Genomic DNA, 27,002 nt, shown 5'->3' on the forward strand with positions numbered 1-27,002 from the left:
GTAGTAGCGGCAGTGGAGCTGAAAGATCAAGCACCCAAACCTGACTCAACGCGATGAAGGATTCTTCTAAAAAAAAGGATTGTAAGTTTAGTGATAGTACAGTCTAAAGTTAACGCTAACCTTACCAATAACATTACACTGAATACTCGTAACCCTTAAACATTGCCTTAACCCTAAACTTTGTGATAAAATCTTATTAGAAAATTAACATACATATTTTGGGAAGAGTCAAATACAAGACCCCGGTAAAAGGAATACTCCCATAGTTCAATGAACTGTTTGCAACGCAGAAAGGTTCATTAATGTTAAGTTAGTTTAAACGAGTAATTTAGCATCGGTCTTTTTCGTCTTCTCCGTTCTTATTCTAGTGGTTGAAGGGATTCCCTGCACAAAATTGAGTTTTACGTGTCAACTTGTTTTGAGCTGTATAGGCTGTTGACTCTTATTGCAGCCTGATTTTCATTTTTGTCGAATCAAGACCAATCTACCATGTAGTAGTAGGTTTAATTTTGGAGTTGTCTCTCTTAGAAGAGTTGCTGTCCCCAGCTAACGAGCCTCACCTGCCCGAGGGTTCGAACTCGAAACTTTTCGGTTTAGCAATCATGAGCAGTGTTTCTTCCAGACTTTTTTCTCCGGGGGGGGGGGGGGGCTTGAAATTTTCGGGGGGGATAGACTTTCTTCGGGGGGGGGGGGGGGGGCGGACACTTAAAAAGTATATATTTTCTATATAAATTATATAAATTTCATTTCGTTCCGGGGGGGGGGGGGGCGGTAGAATTTTTTCTGATCATGAGCTTTACCGACCCTTATTTAGCATCAAATTGAGAAGCTTTTACTCACTCCGGCGTAAATCAGGTACTCATCGTTAGAAAGAGATCTCTATGGAATTTCCATAGTTCATGCAACCGAAGGACAAGTCGATACTGTATAGGCTATCAATGAAACGCTCCACCCCTCGACTACGTAATTTGAAATATCAAACACATCAGCTTCTAAACAAAGATTGCAAAGTCTAGATCATATTTTAATATTAGTAAGCTGTGGAGACAATGTAACTACTTTAACAATGTAAATAATTTTTTTCCTTATAAGCAGACATAATTTTCTCACAAAATAATACCCTACAATTTTAAAACAAATATACGTTAGTTGAAACATGTTATTTACAGCTCAAAAGTAAAGACCACATTTGTTTGTATAACTACTACTTCGTCAATGTAAGTGTTGTTAATTTACAATAATTTTACTTTTTATATGATATCATCTACTTAGCTAACCCTTGCAAATTAACGATAATTTTATATTTCTATATTATCATTTATTCCGTATCTAAACATTAAGATGACATAATTGCGGTGTTCACAAATGACATACACTTTAGAACTAAATACTAGGTACCTGATAAAACATATGTCTTAAGTAGAGGTTGATATACATACTAATATGTCAAATTAATTCTAGGAGTTTAAGATAATGTTAGCCTTTGTGACAAAATATAATTGATATGTATATAATGGGTAATAATTTAAAACGGGTATTTACAATATTTCCCTTGTTATTACTGTAACTGAACTAAATAGAATTTAGCACTAAACTTTACAATATCATACAGATGATATATTTCAAAATAAATGTTCGTATATTTTAAATGTAAAGACTTTGTTGTTAACAGACATGTAATTAGCTAAACCAACTGTTTACTGATAATTTATAAATATCTATTACGAAACATTTACCTATATATGTTCTATTTTAAAGTATTTTCAAGTAAGGTAAACTACAGCTAAGGTTTGACTAGATAACTTTATAGTTTTTATCTTGTTTTCTTAGGCAGGTCAGGTCATATATTTGTTTTGCTCACAGCTGATATAATAATAAATGCTAAAATAATTGGTGCGCATTTCGGTTCACTATTCAGTAAGTGATTGTAACGCTATCCAATCATATAAAATAGAACCTTTAAAAGTATTGTGTACGTTTAAAATGAAATAAATACAGTGGTTTCGTTAATTCAAAACGCCGTTTCAGAACCATATTTAAATTAGAGTTGATTTTCTCGTTAGCTTTATTTTTACTATATGTATGTAACCAAAATGAACTTCGCTTATTCCATTCAAAAACAAACTAAGCTCTTTAAAAAATAGTTAGAAAATTTTAGCTAAGATTTCTTTAAAATGCAATAAACATAATAATATAGCTTACAATTATATAAATTTAGATTTAAAAACTTTAGGTTTTTATTTTGTTTGTAATAAAATGCGTATGCTGGATTTTATGCACATTATAGGCCTGGATCTTTTTTTCAAAACTAACGTTTATATAATAAGTTACGCAACACCGAAAAGATTGTTTAAAGAAAATATTAATTACTGTCGTTATATAACTGGAGCTTTTGTGCCGGCTGATGGAGGGATAGAGCACACAAATACTTACTCTAAAGTCTTGAGTTCAATTCACAGCTGAGGCTGTAGAACATCAATGATTCTAGCCTTCTCTGATGAGTTCCTGTCTTGATTTGGGAAAAACCAGCTGGGTATTGTGCTGATCACATTATCACATAATAGGCCCAATTCAGAGATACACATGAGCTCTACTTCACTTGTCCCAAGGATGAATTGTTCTGAAATGACGTTTTTGTGAACAAGCCTAAAAATTGCAATAAAAATTATTCCCCTTTAGTTATACCGTGAGACTTGTTTAGCTTTAAAGGAAGCGATGGTGGCTTTAGATGTACGTAAATGTATCGTGTAAGTCTTCTGGTGCAGGTGAAGTAGAGCTGATCGGCTTATTTAATAAGCATTCAACTCAGATGTAGCTCATCATCTTTTCTAGGTCGTGACCAAGACACAATGGACAAATAAAGTAGATTTTATCTGTTTCAATAACCTCGGCATGTAAGGGACAGTTTGGACAGCTGTATCCACAGCCGATATCATATAGTGAGTCAGTTACCCATCAGTGCTTTGTGGACACCTGGACGTCCTGCAAATTAAACACGGGATCCGAACTCGAGACTTTGGGGTTAGCTGCTGTGTGCTCTACTATCAGACCACTCCATCCTTATTCAGACGTAGCTACATTTGACTCTACATTCACATTTATTCGAGCTTAAGATTCCAAGTGCTATCAATAAATCGCGCTATCTAAATCACATTTCATGTTGAAATTCACGTAAAATATGCAATTCACCTGAAAGGAAAAGTAATAAAGTTTTAAAATGTGTATAAAAATACAAAACACTTTTAATTTTTTTTTAAACTGCTAATAAATCTGTATGCTACATTACTTTCAGGTAACGTCTTCAAAGTTACGTGTTATATTGTTTATTAAAATATTATCAATCCAAATCGTAATTTTATTAACTTTTTATATTTATAATAAATAATATTTATATTCTCTTTCCCATAAAGACAGATAACTCCACCATGAATTACTCGGAAGAAGGGGAGATCAACAATGATGCAAACTTCAGTTTTAATACAGTGAACAATATAATGGATGCCAACACTCTACAACTTGAGCGATGGTACGTGATCCTGAAAGGCTACATCAGTCCCGGCATCGGCTGTCTTGGTCTACTAATCAACACAATCGGGCTGTATATTTTATACAAGAGCGGGCTCAAGAAACCTTCAAATATTTTCTTAGCCTCGCTTCTAGTCGCTGACTCAATGTATCTTACAGGGGCGGTTAACTGCGGCAGGATGTTTAACGTTGTCGGACCTGGAAAGCTGAAACCGTATAAATACGTATGGGAAATTGAAAGAAATTTGGCGTATGTTTTGTACGTGGTAGACCAAACGACGTTTTTTGTTTCGAATGTCGGTGGATGCGTTTCAAATTGTATACTAGTTTTTATAACAACTGAACGTTTTATAGCCGTGTTTTTCCCGCTTGAATTCAAAACTCTAGTCACGAGAAAAATTTCGATATTTTTAGTCGTATCTCTGTTTTTATTTTGGACGCCTTGGTTGGGTTTTATAGTCTCTATTCTAGCGTTCGACTACGTGTATGTATCTAAAGACACGTACTACGGTATCCGAATTTGGTCGGATTTTTTTTTAAACAACATCGACACCATCATGCTCTGCGATAATTACATCTTCAACGCCATGTCATCGACAGTCCCCGCCATCTTCGTCATTATCTTGTGCGTCGTCATCGGAATTAAAATCAAGATGGCGAACCGGAAGCGGAAGCAGCTGTCCCATACCAAAACGGCAGCGACGTCAAGAACGACAATCACGTTACTGACCGTCTCGTTGGTCAGTGTGTTTTTCCAGGGCACGATTTTCCTAATCTCGATCGTCATCAATGACGAGGTGTCTCAGTATAACACGAAGGTCCGAGTGTTTCGCGAGGTCCAGTACTTGACCAATGACCTCTCCTGTTCTAGCAATACCATCCTCTATGTTATCCTTAATCCTAAGCTCAGGAATATATTGGTCAATTCTTTCAAATTTAATAGGTTCAAATTTTAAGCAGGTAAATCCTGTTGGTATAATGTATAGATCAATTCTTTCAAACTTAATAGGTTCAAATTTTAAGCAGGTAAATCCTGTTGGTATAATGTATTGATCAATTCTTTCAAACTTAATAGGTTCAAATTTTAAGCAGGTAAATCCTGTTGGTATAATATATAGATCAGTTCTTTAAAAGCTAGTTGGTTCAAATTTTAAGGTAGTAGTAGTTTGTTCTTGGTTGGACAAAAGCTATGGAAGCAAATCCAAAAAGAAAAGCAGGCTGAAATCGGAGTCAATGGCCTCAATGGCGCATAACCAGTTGACACGTAACGTTTAATTGTGTTGGAGGCGTGGTCGAGTCGGCAAAAAGCTCATGGTTGATAAATTCGAACAGTCTCGAGTTCAAACCCACTGGCAGATAAATCTCGATCCCCATTCAACACAAATAATTAAGAGAAGAAGAGAAGAAATTTTAAGGTATGGCAATTCTATTCTTTGCCTCGTGGATAAATCTTGATGAATTCTTTAATAGTTATTAAGTTTAAATTTTAAAGAATCTTAGTTCTGTTGATATAATATATTGATGAATTCTTTAAAATTTAATAGGTTCATATTTAAGCGTACCAATACTGTTGGTATATTATATTTCTGTATTCTTTGATTCTTTGATTATTTTCAAACATATAGGTCTCAATGGAAGCGAAATGTTATTTATTTCTAAGGTTTCTTGAAACGCTAAGTGTAAGGATTGAGTTTAAACGATCTAGAAGCCAACGCTTCTACTAGAGAACGCTTCGAGTTTCAAACTTTCACCGAAAGTAAACTATTTGTACTTTGAGATCATTATTAAATTTGGATGTTATTTTTTTATTGTGGACAAGGCGTAAAAGTATGTTATTTACACATTGAATAAACAATAAACAGTAATTTAAAAACTTTTTTTTCTTTGTTTTTGTTAATATTTGGCTGTGTCGTCTAACGAAAGATTAAACTTGTTATGTTGAAGATTCCACAAACAGTAACATATACTACAATAAAATAAACCATTGAAAAAATCCAAATATTTGCAAAACCGGTAACCAAGATTTGCAAATCACATTAAATGTATACTGTAACTTTTGTTGTTGTAGAGCAATACAGAAGCTGTCTGTGTAGCTCCGTTTCTACCGTGGTAGACAACGGATGTTCAGTGTTTCTTGCAGACTATTTTCTCCGGGGGGGGGGGGGGGGGGCACTTGATATTTACGAGGGGGACGGACACTGGTAAAAGTATATGTTTTCTATACAAATTCCATTTCGTTCAGGGGGGGGGGGGGCGGTAGACTTTCTTCGCGGGGGGGCAGTAGACTTTCTTCGAGGGGGGGGGGCGAAGAGATGCCTGGAAGAAACTCTGCGGATGTGCTCCAAGAAGTGTGTGATTTTATGGCGCGTAGGTCCTTACCAGAGCATTAGATACAGAGATCATAAGATGGCCAAGCATCTTGATCCCTCTCAAAACTTTTGAAGAATTTTATTAAAGGGATTTTAGGCATTACGTTTGCTACCAACGGTAGTTGCAGAAGCCGATGATCCGAACTAGTTTTAGCATTGGTCCTATCGAAAACAAACTTTAAATAAATAGTTGTTTGATTTCGGAGTTTTCCTATCCTTGATGGGTTGCTATCCCCAACTAAAGAGCTTCATTCTCATGGTGTGTGTGTGTGGGGGGGGGGGAAGGGGGGAGGGGGGTTAGGAACCCGGGAATTTGTAGTTTGGGTTAGGAAACATTTACACCCACCAGGCCACCCACTTAAACCAAAACAAACGGACAGACCAATATTTTAAACATGTGGTCATAATGTTTCATTGTATTTTATCGATCATGTTCACTTTTAATACAGAAGAGAATTTGGCCCTAACATAATGTATCAAATTAATTATTTTTTTTATCATTAATGAAGTATTTACCTTCTAATTTATCCATTATCCATCGTTTATTACGCCTTCGTTTATTTCTAACAACTGGAGCATGTAGCTGGATCTAACTCATCCGTCTGTATGTATTTACCTAACGAGAAGTAGGCCTATTTAAAATGGAGTTCCCATCCCCTGTTGTTTTATATACGAATATTCGAGAAAGTTTAGGGGAGATCACTCCCGGTTTATTTAATCTCAAATCAACCTTAATGTTTCTTTAATATTCACAAACAATCTTCACCTATACCTTCAAATTAGACCCAAGCAAACTTAGCACAACACAAATGAAAAATAGAAATAATAATAGTAATAGAAATCATATTTCTTACTTTAAATTGACACTTTAGCAAACAATAAAAACAGTAAGTTTCACCTGTGAAAAAAAAACGTTTTTAGTGTAAGTAAATAAATTAAAATGTTTTGGACAGTTAATATCAATATTATTGGTATTTTAAGTTAATATCAACTTAATATCAAGTTGCATATTTCAACAGAAAATAAGCATCAACTTTTATTATTATTAAAAAAATTACATATTCGTAGTTGAACATATTTCTGATGACCCAATGTTTATCTTATGTGCCCAGTTGATAAAAACTAAAAATATACACCTAATGTATTGTTAGATACTGCGCTTTCATATTTAAAGTTATTTATAGGTTGCTTCGAGATAAACAAAATTCTTTAAAAGTCTATTGGACTTGTTCTTTTTTAGTTGTTTTTATGTAGAAAAATAGAGGTAATACATTTTATCAAAACTATAAAACAATATTATTTTTACGACAAAAAGTTGAAAGTCTCGAAAAGTAAATTCTAACATTTAAGGCGAGCTAAAGAAAACGATACTGTTTAGAAAATAATAGATGAAATAATAATTAGAAAGTATTTTTAAAAATTAATTTAAAAACACTATTATTACTAGAGACACTTAAATGCAAATAATATGTGATAAATAACTTTAAATAACTAAACTATTTGAGTTTAGCTTTAAAAGCCTAAAACCAAAGATTTATACATTTTGTTAATGTGAATGTAAACGTAAAAATTGCTAGAAATGCCGAGGTAATACAGTGCTTTGATACACACTAGCAGTGGAATAGCTGCTGCATCATTTATTATCTCATTGCTCAGTAAGTTGGACACGAGGACAAAGTTAAGGTTGACCACAAGAAAAAGGATTAGCACGGCCAAGAGCATCCGGTTCGTCTGCGTGGGGCCTGTACGCTGATTGGTTGAAATATGCCGCCATTTGCGTATGGTCAGTTTATTTGGATGTCGACCAGTACAGATCCGAGCAAGAGAATAACAACTGGTATAAAGGTTGTATTATTAGTGTATACGATTTTATACCACAGTGAAAAAGTTGCATAATTTCTGATAAAAAACTCCGATAATTCGCAGGACCAGTGAAATAGACACCAAGGCAGAGATATACAAGTTCCAATAGATCGAAGGAAAGACCGTATCTGGTCTAACGATTGTATGAATAAAGCAAAAACGTAAGGAAATTTCCTGTTCTCAAGCTCAATCGAGAAATCCTTATTAATATTATACGAAATCATTTGTGTAGGGATAAAAACATTAAACAGCACCTTGGAGTCTTCTATAGTTAGAGAGATCAAAAATATTATTGAGAATTTATGGAGCCCACCCTTCACTAAGACAGTAAACTCGAACTTGTTGGATATTATAACTAAAAAAGCTATTGTTGGGTGCACCACAAAGTAACAGACACAATAGATCTGCTTCACTATCCTGTGCGTATTGAGTGGAATTTGTACTGTTGATGACTCCTTAAGAACCGTTTCAACCGTAGATTGAGAAACAGAAAATATCCAGTCATCAACTGTTAACGACATTATTTAACAGAAAATATTTAATCGTTCTTCAATATTCTTCAATAACTTTTATCTTCTTTTGTGCTTCACTGCTCCCCTTAAAAATTATCGTAAAAAATTAGAGCTTGTATTTCACCCTGAAAATATAGTAAAAATATTCTTAAGAATACATTTTCTAAATATTAATATATCAATGAGTTGTACTACGAAAAAAAAATATACATACATATGCATAAAAATAACTACATGTTTTATTTTAGTTGAGTAAGGAAAGTCATTACATAGGCTTGCACTTTGACATCAAGCTTATACTATACGACCCAGTTTTCCGTTCTGAAACGGCCTGTTGGTTGCACAGCACAACACCGAGCAATATCCCAGTACGCCATCCCTCCCCTTTATAAAACCTTTAACCCTAAATGGATGCCTTTACTTAGACCCGAACTACGGCCAGCTTCTTTGTGACATGTATTTATGACATCCATGCGTAAAAGAGAGACGGGGCGGGACGGGCAGGGTGATAGGAAAATCAAGTTTTGTGGATAATTGCAGAAGGGGGCGAGTTTATCTGAGTAGTGACTTCCACATTCCAAATAAAATTTTAAAAAATACCACACAACCAAAATGTATATGTATATTTATCTACAAACATCATATTTATTGATTTTTAGCCCAACTGCTTTAGTTGCCCTGAATAATTCATTTTAAAATCCGGTATTTGTTGCATTTTTAATGCTTTTTTTAAAAACATTTTTTGTCTTCTTTTAATATTTTTCTGACAAAAACATTTATTTTTCCCAAGGCCATGCCTTCATAAGTAAAACAAAATGCAATGAATACAAATTATAATGTAAAAACATAAAATTTTGGTAAAGTATCACCTAGGGGTAAATTACTCATTAAAAATCACTAAAATCCTAATTTTTCGTCGTAACGGAATTCTAGCATTTTATAATATTTTGTTCATTTTTTTAGTTAGAAAATAATAACTTAAAATAGAAAAAAATCGTATATGTGTTAAAAATACTTTTTTATGGCCATATTAATTAAAAATAATCTTTTTTCCTCTTGCAAGTTCTCTACGAAAAGTGGTATATGCGTCATCATATTGTATTTTTGCATTATTGGAAGCTGGATTTCTCATTTTTACAAGCTTTTATTTAACTCACTTCCTCTGTCGACAGTATGTCGACAGTCTGTCGACAGTCTGTCGTCAGTCTAGATCGAAACGCAGGAGTGAAAATTCGGACAGTTCTACTTGACCGATACGATTCACAGTTGGCACGTGGGTCAAGACATGAAGACAATGCAATTTGAAACTAAATTTGACTTAATTGGATGCCTAATTAATTTTTTATGAATTAATTAAAATTTGGACCGAATTAGTAGGCATGTCTATCCAACCACACCACACGCGTCATCACGTTCAATAGCTGCACCATCAGGTTTAATAGCTGCGCCATCACGTTCAATAGACGCGCAATGGTTTTTAGTCATGTAACACTATTGTAAATAAAACATGTAAAGTACTGAAAAAAATTCATAAAAAAAATTCATAAAAAACGTTTTAATAACAAGCTTTTATGTAATGATGCACTAAAAAGTAGAAAATAAATTATAGAAATAACTAATTAAATAAATAACTATAAAGAAAAGCGTGGGGCACTTTAGTACTTTAGTACCTATTTTATACCTTTACTAATATTTGAGAAGAGACCCACGCTTTTCTTTATAGTTATTTAAATAGTAGTCTATAATTTATTTTCTACTTTTTAGTGCATCATTACATAAAAGCTTGTTATTAAAACGTTTTTTATGAATTTTTTTTCAGTACTTTACATGTTTTATCTACAATAGAGTTACATGACTAAAAACCATTGCGCGCCTACTGAATATCACGTTCAGTAGGCGCGCAATGGTTTTTGAACGCAGCCATTACGTGGTCGTGATGGCGCAGCTATTGATGACGCGTGTGGTGTGGTTGGCTAGACATGCCTACTAATTCGGTCCAAATTTTAATTAATTCATAAAAAATCAATTAGGCATCCAATTAAGTCAAATTTAGTTTCAGATTGCATTGTCTTCATGTCTTGACCCACGTGCCAACTGTGAATCGTGTCGGTCAAGTAGAACTGTCCGAATTTTCACTCCTGCGTTTCCGTCTAGACAGACTGACGACTGACGACAGAGGAAGTGAGTTAAATAAAAGCTTGTAAAAACGTTTTAATAACAAGCTTTTATGTAATGATGCACTAAAAAGTAGAAAAAAAATTATACACTACTATTTAAATTACTATAAAGAAACAGACGTAACAATATCACGCGATGTATGCCCAAAGGGTATGTGATGCCATGGTATAAATATTTTAATGGATCAATTATTTACCCAACCAAGCTTAGATGATTAGCTTGTTTTGATTACTCCAATAATCATGCTTTTCCCCTAGGGAAATTGTGTCTACTAGATTTCAATTCACTCTGGGCATTACAGCAGTACAAATGTTGACATTAAACAATTTTATCATTTTAGAAACGTTAAAATCTCCAACACTGCAGCGAAAATGTCAAGGAAAACTAGCACTTTAAGTTAAGTGTCTGAGGCAATTTAAAAAAAATCCCGCAAACACGACACAGTTTATTGACGCAAACTATCCTGGGGCACAAAATTCAACTTACGGTTGAACATTTTCTAATACTTCTGAAGCACAAAAATAAATTAGGAAAACATTGATGAAACATTTAAGAAACAACCAGAACATAATTTTTCTTTTAATGACGCATCTTAGAGAAAGAAATTATGTTGACGTTACGGGCTGCTTCGGATAAACTAAACTAATCAATTAAAGTTACGTTAGCAGTACTCAATGATCGATCCATTTTATTTCTCGTCAGTAAAAAGCTCAACATTCTAGACTCGAAGTAAACTAATGCCCACAGAGGTGCTGTACTGTGATTGATACCAATATCGAAATATTCCACACAAACCTTTTCGTGAAACATAAAAGACATAGTTACCAAGTGTTTATTATTAAGTTTAAAAGTTTAGTTGTAAGGGGTCATCCATAAATGACGTCACGCTTTTTTTGACGATTTTTACCTCCCCCCCCCTCCCCTCCGTCACACTTCGTCACAAAAAGCCAGCCCCCCCCTAAAATGACGTCACACCTCAACCTACAACCCCCCTCAAAATTGCAGTTGAATTTTTTTAAAACATCGATATTTTTCCAAAATCTTGTCTAAACTATTACAATTTATTAAAACAGTTATCTAAAACGCGAAATAACGTCTAAAATTCGTTTTCTAACATTGCTTTTTTATAATGCAAAAATGTGACGTCGCAACATCTGACCCCCCCCCCCCCTCCCCCTCATCACACATCGTCACAAAATTACGGACCCCCCTCCCCCCTACGAGTGTGACGTCATTTATGGATGACCCCTAATGTATACCTAAAATTGTAATATATCACTTTGCTGTTTTTATCCGATGCCCACATTGTTATAACAAAGAAACTAAGTTATTGATGTACTTCGAAGAATTAAATAAAATTCAAGCTTTTTTTTAGTTTTTATCCATTAAAGCGGCAGTAAAAAAATAGAAAAAAAAAACTTAAGCCCTATAATAGTTAAAAAATGTAATAATTTTAGAATCAATATTATAAAAGTTGCAAACTGAAGAACTTGAAAATATTTTATTTTAAGTTTAACGCTAAGTTTCTTTTAATTTTTCACCAACCCTAACATTTTGATCCTGAAGTTTCAATGCCGCCACGCCGCTCATTTCTCCTTTTGTCGCCTATGATGAACATCCCTATCATGCATACACCCAGGTGTGACATACACCCAGGTGTGACATACACCCAGGTGTGACATACACCCTGCTGTCATACATCATGGTGTGACATACACCCAGGTGTGACATACACCCAGGTGTGACATACACCCAGGTGTCATACATCATGGTGTGACATACATCATGGTGTGACATACACCCAGGTGTGACATACACCCAGGTGTCATACATCATGGTGTGACAACATCATTGTGTGACATACACCCAGGTGTGACATACTCCCAGGTGTGACATACACCCAGGTGTGACATACACCCAGGGGAAACATACACCCAGGTGTGACATACACTCAGGTGTGACATACACCCAGGTGTGACATACACCCAGGTGTGACATACACCCAGGTGTGACATACACCCAGGTGTGACATACACCCAGGTGTGACATACACTCAGGGGAAACATACACCCAGGTGTGACATACACTCAGGTGTGACATACACCCAGGTGTGACATACACCCAGGTGTGACATACACCCAGGTGTGACATACATCCAGGTGTGACATACATCCAGGTGTGACATACACCCAGGTGTGACATACATCCAGGTGTGACATACATCCAGGTGTGACATACATCCAGGTGTGACATACATCCAGGTGTGACATACACCCAGGTGTGACATACACCCAGGTGTGACATACATCCAGGTGTGACATACATCCAGGTGTGACATACATCCAGGTGTGACATACACCCAGGTGTGACATACACCCAGGTGGTACACACACCCAGGTGTGACATACACCCAGGTGGTACACACACCCAGGTGTGACATACACCCAGGTGGTACACACACCCAGGTGTGACATACACCCAGGTGGTACACACACCCAGGTATGACACTTTTGTCGTTTTACAGTTTTTGCAACACTTTGTTCACTCAATCTAAATCAGAGTCGTAATAGTTATCAGGTGGCTTCTTTCTTGCGCGAATCTCATATGAATGATTTTCTTATACGGAGTTTAATGTCAAATTTTACTTTGCGAAAACAACGTTTATCCAACTTATTTGTAAAACAAAAAAAATTGTCACTACACCAGAAGGTACACGGGTGCTTGGCCAATGGATAGATGTATAGTTTATGGTGCCTCGCGGTCAGTAAAAGATGTAATAACCGCTTGAAAATTGCCGCTGTCCGCGTAGTGGTGTGAAAACTTGCCAGGGAATACAATGTTTCACATCGCAATAAAAGGATAACCGTAAGCTGTAGAAGTCGGAAATGTTCGGGTTAGATGACTAAAAAGTGTTAGTACCAAAATAAAAAGAAATAAAAATTTTGATGAGGAAAATTTCAATTTTATCGAAAACATGTGTATCTTGTATCCTTAAGGAATGAACTAGTTCAGTAAAAAAACTCAATTACGAATACTGGAATCGCTACACTCGAGTAATCTTAAATCGGGAATCTCAGATCGAATCGACATGACAAACGGCTTAAGTCTATTTATCGCTTGTATTCTCGAATTGATAATAGTGTTGGAACCAAGTAGAAGCAATATAATGTTCTATTATTAAAGCTATAGCTGAAAGCTAATAACGGATCTTGTAGATTCTCTTACGTAGACATTCGTGACTAATATCTACATGGGCTAGAAAATAACGTTATTTGAAATATTAAATGTCCACCTAATTGTACAAAGTAGTTAGCGAAAATGTTTAGAAACAAACGATGAAAGCCACCATGTCACTCACGAGTATTTCATTTTTATTTTCCCAAACTATTCTGGGTTACTTTCACTTAAGCATTAAAAAAATAAATACTTCAATGTATGCAAGTAGAACAAACAAATAAAACATACTATAATTTTCAGATAAAGGGGCAGTGCTGATACTAACGTTCGAATTGGTACATCAATCAGACTAATCAAAGCAAACACGTGAGTGGACCAAAGCTATAGATTTAAGCAATCCCTCGGTGGTTGGAAATCATTTGTTTAAATGGCACAATGGCAACCGACTTGATGATTTTTTAAAATTACAAATCAAGATATACATATCTTTAATACATTTTTGGTCGGGAAATATCATTTGTTTAGATGAATTTGATTAAATATTCTAAAGTTGTGTCTGTACACAATAATCTATGTAAGATATACTGCTTGTTTACACTGTATCTAAAAATACGCGAACTGGATTGTCATTATTAAAATATTACAGTTTATAATGATTGTATTTACAAAAAATAGATATTTTGTTTTTATTTTAGTAGAATAAGTACCATCCAACCCGGTCACAGTTACACATGCTATGAATAAACTAGCAATAAAACTAAAGAAAACCAGTCCGAGTATGGTATCGTTAAGGTGTAAGTAATGCCGCAATGAAGGGACTGGGTCTGATCAACAACACAATACATGTACCATAATATCTTGTGTTAGTCGATTCCTTAAAATGTTTTCCCCTTGACCCAATATATGTATATAATTCTCTTCATGGGGACCATAGAAGACATTACGCACCTTAGCCACCACCCTCATCCCCACCTGTCAGGTGTGCTGTGGTTCACCCCAAATGTTAACAAAAGTAGAGCCGGTTTGAATATGTGACATCTATTAGGGGCAGATAATTTAGTTTTTAAACGATTTGAAACTAAGGGGATAACAAGTTCTGCTTGATATTTTCATTGTCGTCTGTAAACGGCTGCTTACACCCAGGTGGGTGGGGATGGGGGAAGGCAGGGGTGGGGTAGTATCGAAATCACAAATTATGAATTGTTGATAAGTAGAAAATGAAACAACTGGATAACGGCGTATGCTACGTAACGGGTTAGCTCGTGCAAAATATTGGATCTTTCTTCTTCTTCGTTCTTAATTTTTAGGGTTGGTAGGGATCGAACTCGAGACTTTGGTTTAGCAACCATGAGCTTTTACCTACTCGACCACGCCGACCCCTTTCCAACACAATTAAGGTTTATGTGTCAATTGACTCCGATTTTAGCCTGCTTTTCTTTGTGGATTTGCTTCCATAGCCTTTGACCAACAAAGAACAGCTACATGGCAGCATTTGTTTTATTTTTGGAGTTGTCTCTCCTAGGAGAGTGGCTGTCCCCAGCTAACGAGCCTCATCTGCCCGAGGGTTCGAACTCGAGACTTTTCGGTTTAGCGACCTTGAGCTTTACCGACTCGACCATGCCGACCCCCGCAAAAATATTGGATAACTTCAAACATTTTGTTGTTATTGCATTTTCTCATTTTCGTTTCTATGATGTGGCTATTCTCGAGTTTATATTGACAAAACTTTTTTGTTTTATTTCAGGATCAAGTTATTTCAGTACTCAAGTTATAGGCTTTTGAAAAATTCAAAGTGAAAAAAGTACCACTTCCGTTTATCGGAAATCGCTCAAAAGTTGAAACGGATCTACGATTTTGATATAATACTTATATATGAAATTTCATCAACCTAGCTGCCGAGGTCACAGAAAAAGGTAAGCTCTACTTCACTTGCTCAATGGACCGTCAGGTTTGGAAGGGGATTTTTTTTTTACTTTTGCCGGTCACAAACTTTAAGTATTACTAGACTACTCGTCACCCCTTGGATAACTGTGGGTTTCGGGGGTCATCCATAAAAAAACATCACGTCTGTCACTTACACACCCAGGTGTGACAAACACCCATGTGTACTAATATTTATTTCGAAAAATAACTCTATTACAATTTAAACGTTTTCCTTAAAAAATAGAAATGCTAATTTTTTTTCTGCTATCAGATAAGATTAGTTTAATATAACCGTTTTCACCTGTAAAAAAAACTAACATCCAGATATGATATAAACTCTAAAAACACTAAAATTGATCTTAAGTATTTTATCTGCACATTATTAAGATACATCGTTAAAATACGCTCACCGGACTGTAGATTTTCAAATTAACATAACTATATGTTTATTTAATAGACCTCAAAATATTAACAAACCAAAGTGCTGAAGACAAAACAGGCATACATCAACAAACACATAGTTATGACGTCAACGTTCTATGACGACGTCATGTATGTTACGGGACCTGACTCTGGAAATGTCACTGACAAGTCAACAACGGAACAAATGACGTTCACCACATTCAACCAGGCTTTTACAACCATGTGGTGTGTTGTGTTACCAACGGTTGGTGTCTTAGGTATGATGTCCAACACGTTCGGGCTGATTGTTTTAGTGAAGGACGGACTTCATAAGTCGTTTACAGTATTCGTCTTCTCTTTATCACTTGCAAACTCCTTGGATCTGTTTTATTCTGTTTACCCCACGAGCTTAATTATGTTTTCTATAAGTCCAAGTTTTACATTAACAGTTATAGATTGGTCCTATTCTTATGAAGTATGTCTGTTGGTTTACATACTAGACCAAATCTTATTATTTTTTGGCCACCTTGGGAGGCTACGTTTCCACGACGCTACCCCCTGTCATCTCAATAGAGCGTTTTTTCGCCGTTTATTTCAACATATAATGACCAGAAAAAAGCAACAGTTTTAGTTTGTAGCATCTACATGACGTGGATGCTATGGTGTAGCTTATGGGGGACATGTTTTTCCTTCATTTACACGTCGTCGGGAACAGGAACCAATGAACCTTCAGAATTTTGCTTGCGAAAATTCGGATACCATAGCAATTATCAATCACTATGTCGTCGTTTTTCTGACCAGCATTGGGCCACTGATCATTGTCTTGCTCGGGTGTCTACTAGTGAGCATCAAAATTAAACTGACCACACGCAAAAGGCGGAAGATTTCCACTAATCACCGATCAAGTTTTCTAAGGGCTACACGGACACTCTTGACCGTCTCATTAATTGTCTCAGTGGTCAACTTCGGCACCTATCTGGTATGCAACCTTACGAGTCAGGACGATGACGACTCTCTGTTTTTTGCTATGTGTGTATTTCTTTCCGCCCTACGCTCTGTTGGCAGTTCAAGTAATTTCTATGTTTACTTAATTTTAAACGAAAAATATAAATCTTTGTTTTGGGGATTATTTCAGGTTAAAGGAAAAATAACCGAACACTAGAGCAAAGATCTAAAATTAATATGTAATTAAAAACGCCGAATCAATTTTTTACTTTTTATACAAAACTAGTATACCCGCTGCGGATTACAGTGATCTAAGAAAACATTTAAAACACAGCAGTTTAAGAAAGTCTCACAAACTTGATATATTCGCGTGTTTTTTTTTACATGTGACTTTTTTTTGGATCTGAATTATCTATATATAGAATTCCCTTCAAGGAGACCTAAGAAAACACCAAGCTGTAAGCGCGCATAGCAGCCCCCTGTTCCTCTCTAGGCATATCCCTACAACCCCACACGGTCTGGTGAGCTGTGGTTCACGCTTAATGTTTACAATCGTAGAGCCGGGTTTAGTGACGGCTATTAGGGGCAGATAATTTAGTTTGAAACGATTTTAACCTTAGGGGAGGTAACTAGGAGGAGGCTGCTTTCACGGGGGGTAGGGGGTAGGGTAGCTGTTGGCGGAGAGGAAGGAAAGTTATCGTCCTTAACGACCTACTGATAGTGTTTTCAAGCAAATATTTTTAGTGGCAGCATTGGTAATGTCGAATCCACAAATTATGAATTACTGAAAAGAAGAAAATAAAACAATTAAATAGCGGCATATGATACGCCAAGGGTCGGTTCGTTTAAAAATAAAATATTTGGAACTATATCGGAAATCGCTCAAAAGTTGAAACGGATCTACGATCTTGATATAATACTTATATATGAAATTTCATCAACCTAGCTGTAACGGTACTCAAGTTATCTTGTTTACACACACACATAAACACACACAGACACACACACACAGACACACACACAGACATACACACAGACGATCGGACAAAAATATGTTTTCAGACTCAGGGAGGTGTAAAAGGTCAATATTTGTAAAAAATCGCGATTTTTTTTTTGCACGATTACAAGACTTTCTCTATACTTCGTATATACGAGAAAGTAAAAAATTGCGCACTAGGTGAACGCCAAACAAATGTGTAAAATAGTGCTGAATATTTTTAGTTTTTTATAAATTAAAAAGCGTTTTTTTTAATCGGAACTATACAGTAAATTACTACTTCCGGTCAACGGGAAGCAGAGAATTAGATCTATTACTTACATGTGAAATTTCATGCATTTATCTAAAACAGTACTGAAGTTATAGGCTTTTGAAAAATTGAAAGTAGAATAAGTTCCACTTCTGGTTATCGGAAATCGCTGAAAAGTTGATATAGAACTACAAATTTGATATAATACTTATATATAAAATTTCATCAACCTAGCTGTAACGGTACTCAAGATATCGTGTTTACAGACACACACAATCACACACACACGCAAACACACACACACACAAACACACACACACGCACACGCACACACGTACACACGCACGCACACATACACACACACACACACTCACACACACGGACAAGATTGACTCAGGGATGTGTAAAACGTCGAGATTTGCAAAAAGCAGAAATATGAATTTTTTTGAGATAGAAGTTTTCGACCGAGACCATCGATATATATATAAAGCTGGAATAAATTTGCCCCCCCCCCCCCCCTCCCAATAAGACGATCCTGGCTACGCCATTAGAGAGAGAGAGATGATTTCAGAGATAAATAATTACAATCTTATACATAGATTCTTTACATTACTGAATCAACTTTTTGAGTATATTCTTTTCATTTTAAAATCTTTCGTTAATGTTCACTTAAACGATTTCTAAACACTTTCCTGTTTGTAATATTTATTTAAAATTAAAAGTTTGTGATCTCTACATCTCTATACTACTAAACCTCATGTTTGTTTACATGTTTGAATATTAATTTTTTTTTTTTTTGGTTTGTCTGATTGACTACAGGAGAGAATCTGCTCTATGTGGAGATCTGTAACATAGTATGTAGGTAGAGAACAATTTTTGTTTTCAGACAGACTGTTAATCACAAATTTATTTAAAGACGTTAATTAATTTATTGATTATTCATTGGTAGATTAACCACATTATATTTAAAAGTTTAGTAAAACGACTTTACTTTGAGGGAATAGTGACGTCACATGATTTGTTTACTTTTTAGTACAATAAATTGCGGCTCCATACAAGATTTCGTATCTTATTCAGATCTTTAACGCGTTCTGACGCTAACTTTCTGTCGGCTATAACTTTAACAATACGTCCGTGTGTTGTTTTTATTACGTTCCAACACTTATATTAATTTTCAACAGTCTTTTTCATTTAGTTTGACAATAAGTTTCTCTAGCTTTACAATCTATCCAAGAAAGATATTTATAGATCTAGATCTAGAACCTAGGTTAAACCAAAGATTTATTAGTTAAAAATACAATTTAAAAAAAAAACTAGACTTAAGCAAACCAGTCGTAGATCTAGAATATTTATAATTCTATCTAGATTTAGATAATACTGAGTTTCTATATACTAAACTATTTTAGAACTTTATTATTTTATATAAATCTTAGTTTGTTTAGCTATGGAATATGCTAATTTGGAAATGCTAGATCTAGGGTCTATTTGCGTAACTTAAGATTCATACGCGGCTTCTATACCGCTAATTTTGCTAAATTATAGACTTAACGTAAATTCTAGCTCTATCTAGATATACTAAACTATTTCAGGCCTTAATATTTTACTTTATATAAATCTATGTTTGTTGAGCTATGAATTAGGCTAATTTGGGATAACATTAAATTTGAAATGCTCGATCTAGGGCCTATTTGCGTATCTTAAGTTTCATACAAGGATTCTATACAGCTAAATTTGCTTATAATTGTAACTTTCCAGATAGGTGAGTTGATAGTGTAGTCGCTAACCGTGTGTGTGGTACGGGTTCAAAGCACATCTTGTCCATATTATTTTTTTTTATAGATGTGATTGATAAAGTTGTCTATCGGAACTTGGCAGGACGCGGGGCAGGTGAAGTAGAGTTCACCTGTTTCTGTGTTCTTGGTATATGAAGGGATAGTGTTGTCAGTGCCATGCTCTGTTAATAACCTAACCTTGATTGATTTTTCTAACTATTAAAAATATGTAATGCAGGGCCCTTTGCGGCCCACATAAGCATTTTGGGACTGAAACTGAAATTTTTGTTTGCATTCAAAACGCACCCTACCAGAGCGCCGGCTGACACGCCTGATTGAATTTTGTGTGCGACTGTAACGGCCAATCTTATCCATTGTCTACTGCACTATTTAGAACCAACGTAGGCACCATTGCGCTCACGGGAAAGCCCAAGGGCGAAATTGAACCCTGCAAACGCGCCTGGGGAAGCGCCTGGTTCGATATAGTCAACGATTATTGTTGCCCATCGTGTCTTTAGTGTATAGCCTTTTTGTAACGAACGTAAGCGCCATAGTGCTCGCAGGGGAGCCCGGGGCGCTTCGGGTCGTGCAATCTACGGGGCGCCAGCGGTTGCGCCGGTTATGTTTTAAAGATATATATAGTAGTACCCCTTATCCGGTATGCAGGGCGCACGATTAACCGATGCAACGTGCTAATGTAGCCGCTCTAGAAATCTGGGTGCTAAATTGTGTATTGACAAAAATCGCACCTTCCCGGGCGCCGCCCATATCAAAGTTTATATATTTGTTTACAGAAACCTTCTCGGGACTTTTATTTTTTATTTTATATCTGACTTTTATTTTTTATATACCGTATATATAGAAAAAAATCACACCCTACCAGGGCGCCGCCTTTGCGAAATTAAAAAAATGATGTTTTGTAGAATCCTTACCTGTAGTGTTCTTATCAACTCCCCAAATTTCGATGGCGATCGGATGAATGGTGTCAAACCGCAATCGACTTTTTTTATATACTGTATTTTGAGATAAATCGCACCCTTCCAGGGCCCTTGCAAAATTTAAAAAAAAAACATTTTTGTAGAACCCTTTACTTGAGTGTTTTAATCAACTCCCCAAAGTTTGATGGTGATCGGATGAACAGTGTCCAACCGCAATCAACTTTTATTTTTATAAACTTTATATAGAGAAAAATCGCACCCTCTGGGGTCACAGCCCATGCGAAATTTGAAAAAAAGTTTTTTTTTAAGAACCCTTTAATGAAAGAGTTCTAAACAACTCCACAAAGTTTGATGGCGATCTTTTATTATTATGTACCGTATATAGAGAAAATCGCACAGTCCCGGGCGCCACCTTTGCGAAATTAAATATTTTTTTTTACAGAAAGCTTAGCTTGAGTGTTCGTATTAACTTTCCAAAGTTTGATGGCGATCCGATAAACGGTGTCAAACCGCAATCGACTTTTATTTTTATATACCGTATATTGAGACAAAACAAATCGCACCCTGCCGGGGCGCCACCGCTGCGAATTTAATTTTTTTTTAACAGAACCCTTCTCACGTGTATTTTCAACAACTTCCTAAAGTTTAATGGCGATCGGATGAAAGGTGTAGTAATGCATTAAAGACAGACAAACAGAAACAGACACACACACAGACACAAACATACATTGCTTTATATATATATATATATATATATATATATATATATATATATATATATATATATATATATATATAGGCCCTGCACTTATGAGAAAACCCTCTGTAAAGGATCAAGAGTTGTGTGTTTATTAAGCATCATATACCTGGCATTGCCATGGTTTAGAAAATATATTACTTTTCGAAATCGACCCTAACCACAACCAAACAAAACTAAAACACAAACGCAACACAAGCCCAAACGCAAACCCAAAAACAAACATAAACACAAAAACAAACATAAACATAAACATAAACACAAACGCAAACACGAACGAAAACACAAACACAAACCCAATAACAAATGCAAACCCAAACACAAAAACAAACGCAAACACATAAGTCAACGCAAACAAAAACTCAAACGCAAACAAAGAGTCAAACATAAACTCAAACAGAAGACACACTTAAACACAAAGAAAAACGCAAACACTTACGCAATTATAAACTGAAATACAAACATATGAGCAAAGTGCTCACAGTATAGCCAGGGGCTTGAATCACACCTTGCCTGGTCGCCGGCGGAACTTCTTCTTCTTCTTCTTATACGGAAACCGGCTCAGAAGGTTTACTTCCATTAGCCAGGCATGCCTCAGTGTAGCAAACTCCAACCAGGAGATTCCCACACGTCGGTTGATACTTCCATCGGCTCTCACCGGGCTTTCCTTCCCCACCCACCAGACGCGGGACGTCGTCCTACCGCCTGGTACCCAGCTTGATCGTGGGGGGGGGGGGGCGTTCGGCCGTTCTTTGAGCCTAGCGCATACAGCAGCTCTACTCGGCCAGATCAAAAACCTCTAGCTGCTGTTGGCTACCACTAACCATTCCGCACTCACTAGGGGGGGGGGGGGGTCATGAGTTCGGTCCGACTAGTGGCACTCTTCCGAAGCCACGTAAAGGCCGCAGCTAAAAGTCAAGATATCTGGTTAGGGTCGAGAGCAAACCCTTCTTGGTTTCCGGCAGTCTTGCACCTCTCCTCCCCCACGCTAATATGTAGGGGACTTGGGAGTCCCACGTACCAGGCTCTTATATGTATATATATAATGTATAAAGTGTTTGTTTTTTTAATACTTTTATTTTCCAATTTAAAACAAATACATTAACATCCCACGCCGTTTGAGTGGATATTTACTAGGTAGTTACATTAATGTACAGAGTATACTAAATAAATAGCAAAATAAGTAAATGAATACATAAGATGCATTAAATTCAGCTAAATTAAGCTTGTTGGTTCAAAATTGGACAAAAGCTAGTTTGGAACATTTTTGCCAACACAAGTGGGTGAAAAAGTATAACATATGGAAGAATAGTCGAAAACAAAGCTGGTTTACATGGATTTCATCTTATTCTGTACAATAAACATAGTAAATATTAAAAGAAAAATGAATACGAACGAATACAAACGAATCGAAGCTGTTAGGGTGGGTGCGGGGAAAATTTCACTTTTTTCTCTTTTTGAAAATTTTTGTTTTGTTTAATTTTTTGTTTAATTTTAAAATATTTATATTTTATGTGCACAAAGGAAACAAGGACTGGTTTTTAAAAAATGTACAGAACACATGGTGTGTGCTATTACCTTATGTATAACCAGTAGAGTAGTCAAACCCACACAACTTAGTTTTTTTATACAGATTTCATTTACATTTGTACAATAGTGAATTACAAAAATAGATAAATAAGTAAATGAATAAATATCCTTAACTGATGTTGAGGTGGGTGATGAGGTCGTGGGAACAGTTAAAAGAGATATGGGTTTACCATGTCTGATATGTGGACAGAGGTGGAAGGGGGTAGAGATGTGTGACGAGGCATGTAGAGAGTGTCTGTGTGTGTTTAAGGCAAGCCAAGCATCAAAATCTGTGCTGTGTGATCTAACTGCTTAGGTGTTACTATTTATAGTGTGTGCGTGTGGTGGGGGAGGGGGGGGGGGGTTGACGAACAGATTGCTGTGTGAGCGATTAAGCGGGAGGGTGAAAGGTTGGTATGTTCAAGTCGGTGATTATAATTGTTAAAATGTTTAGTACCGACAGGTTAGGGGTGGGTAGGCATGTAGCTATCACGAGGTGTGCGGATATAGTGGAGTTTTAATGGTAAAAAATTGGTTAACAGTGTTCTCTTAAAAGAGATCAAATAATGCCTACCATGTTATTAAAGTTAACAAAACGAATTGTAAGTATTAATTTACATATTTTTTTGTAGGCTGTGTAAATAAAACAATACACAAATAAGCAACAAAAAGAGCCTAAAAGATTCGAAACGAGGTGGGGACATGAGGGTTGTGGGGAGGATGGGAATCAAATTAATGTTGTTAGAAATTTATTTAGATAATACATCATCCTCAGTATTTAACATAGTATTTCAACACAGGGGTGGGTCGTGGAGACGAAGGTGAGGCAGTTGTGGGGGCAATATGATATGGGGATCCTGGGGTTTAGGGGCGGGGGGCGGGACGGTGTGTTGAAAGGGGATATGTTGGTTAGGATTGGGCGGGCCAGGAGGCGAATGCAGTGTCATATATTCTTTACGTTGTGGTGTTGCTAATAATGGTATATGTGTTTGAGTGCTGTCATTGTCGAGTCATCTTTGATAAATCAAGTCTAGTACGTGTCCCGTGAACTGTACCTTGTCGTGTTTTGCTTTTATTCTGCTGTTCCAAATAGTCTGTCTATAGATAGCTACCGTCTTTGCTTTTTGCTCTCGGTCCGTCCTGTCTCTTTATTTAGGGATTTTGATTAGAGTTATAAGTATATCAATGTCGAAGGTCTCGTTTCTTTTTAATTTGGTTTCTAGCGTCTTTTTCGTGTTTTGTATGGTAGGGCATTCTATATAGATGTGCGTTTTGGTTTCTGGTGTGTTTTGTCTGCACAGTGGGCAAAAAAGTTTTTGTTGTTTTACTAGGGGTGTTGAAATGTAAATAAGTCTGTATGTTATTTCCTTGGCTTTTGGTGTGATGGTGTTAAGTTGAAGGTTCCTAAAATTGTCTGTTGTGTATGTTATAGCGTATTTCCTACGCCATTGGATTCTGTTGTATAATGGGGTTGAGAGTTTTTGCACTAACTTTTTGTAAATGTTTTGTGTTTTTTCGTGTGAAAGTTTTTCATTGTTTTAAAAGCTTTTATTTAACTCACTGTCTCTGTCTGTCGTCAGTCTAGATCAGGGGTCTCCAAACTACGGCCCGCGGGCCGAATGCGGCCCGCGACGTCCTCTAATCCGGCCCGCAGAGATCTTTTTGTCCACGGAAAAAACGTTTGTTGGTGATGGCTGAGGAACTTTGCCCGGAAAAATCAAAGACATGCCTGGAAGAAACTGGCCCGCGAACTGAAATTTGATAGTTAATCCGGCCCTCGGACTGAAAAGTTTGGAGACCCCTGGTCTAGATCAAAACGCCCTAGTGAAATAACGGGCACTTCTAACTGATAGATACGGTTCGTAGTTAGTACGTGGGTCAAAACATGAAGACAATGCAACATGACATTGAATTTGCTTTAATTGATAGCCTGATACATTTTTTGTGAATTATTTAAAATTTTGTCCAAATTAGTAGGCTGTCTCATCAAACTATTCCGCATTATTATACACTCGTCATCACGTTCATTATGTGAGCAATGGTTTTTATTCATGCAACTCTATTGTAAATCACGCTTTTCTTTAGAGTTATTTAAATAGTAGTCTATAAATTATTTTCTACTTTTTAGTGCATTAGTACATAAAGTTTGTTATTAAAGCGTTTTTATGAAAAAAAATTATTTAATATTTTTAAGAAACTTTTGTAAAAGGGACTATGTTTTTGTCCTATGTAATGTGGAGTTGTGTTATTGATTTTTGTAAGTTTGTTGGGCTGAATGCCTATATAGTAGTGAGCTAAAGGATGGACTTTTGGTTGACAAATTATTCTGCTAATGTGTGTTAATCTAAATATATATTGATTTTGGTCTGTATATCGTGCAGGTTTATTCCTACCTGGAGTTTGTTTTGTACTAGCGTGTAGTGGCTGATGTTTGTAATTGTAGTCTGAAATATGTAATCTCTGATGATATATATATATATATATATATATATATATATATATATATATATATATATATATATATATATATATATATATATATATATACATAGATTAGTAGGTTAGGTGGCATATATTCAATATAGGAGCTTAGGAGGAAGTATCAAAAAAGATAGAAGTATGCTTCTTTGACTTTCAATTTTTTAAAACGTCCTAAAAAATGCTATTGTTAAATTTTCACGCGTTATCGAACATCAAAATGAGCGTAATTAAATCCTTTATCGATTGGTATTAGTTTTAACGTATGACAAAATTTATACAGACAATTAACTTTTAAAAACCTAAAGCTCATTACAGCCGACAAGTTGAATTTTTCGATTATTTCCCTTGGTTTAATTTCTGCAGTAGAAACAATACTTCGCTAAGCGCCCAAAAAACGACGCGGCTATATAGACAAAAGTTTTCTTTTTTCGGCAGACCATGCTTATTCAAATATTTTAAATATAGATTTAATGTGAACAAGCATACAATCCTCAGCAGTATTTTAAAGACCCTAGATGAACTTAAAAAATTGTAGTGCATCATTTAAATTAACTATAGCCAAATACAATAATGAAATACAAATTACAACCTTTTTAAAGCTAGAGAACTAAAATATGTAAACAAGTAAATATGCGGAGCCAATGTCTGTCGCTTACAATTTAGGTCGAGTTTGATTGACTCATTTCTTAAGAACTCATTGTACAAGAAAGTAAACACTATACCATTTAGGCCAAAAAATTAACTCAATCAATCGAACCATGACGAATATTCACTACACGGAGTTGTGAATTTGGAGAAAGTAAGAGAAAAGAGGGCGAGTCGAATTTTTTAACGATGTTGGCTAAAAGTGTTGAATATTTAGACAGCGTAGCAATTTTATATTTCAAGAAAAATATCTAAAATAATGAAAATTAAAAAATCAAATTAAGTTGTAAATGTAGTTGTAGATTTAGGTTTAGGGGTTAGTGAGGATACAGGTGAGGTTGTAAATGTAGGAAATAGTGAAAACAAAGATGTAATTGATGTTGTTCTTCTAGCTGTAAAGTTGTGAGTGTAAGTGTAGGGATTGATGAATGGGTATTACGTAACGCAATTAGTATGCGTGAGGGTGCGGGAAAGTCACGGATTTGTGTGTATTTTTTATTCAGTTAACTGTATTAAATTTCCGTATGTCTATTACATAAAGTAAAAACAAATTTTAAAAAGGTTGTAAACATTACACTCAGAGTTACGAAAGAATGTGAGTACTTAAAATATAGATGATGGTGTGGGTAAGGGGTGAGTTCTGTGCGTAATTAAAAAATATCTGTAATTAATATATAATAATTACAATAATGCGTGGTT

Source organism: Physella acuta, unplaced genomic scaffold, assembly GCF_028476545.2.
Source record: "Physella acuta isolate Inbredline_101_S28 unplaced genomic scaffold, ASM2847654v3 ptg001116l, whole genome shotgun sequence".
In the NCBI taxonomy this organism is placed as follows: domain Eukaryota; kingdom Metazoa; phylum Mollusca; class Gastropoda; family Physidae; genus Physella; species Physella acuta.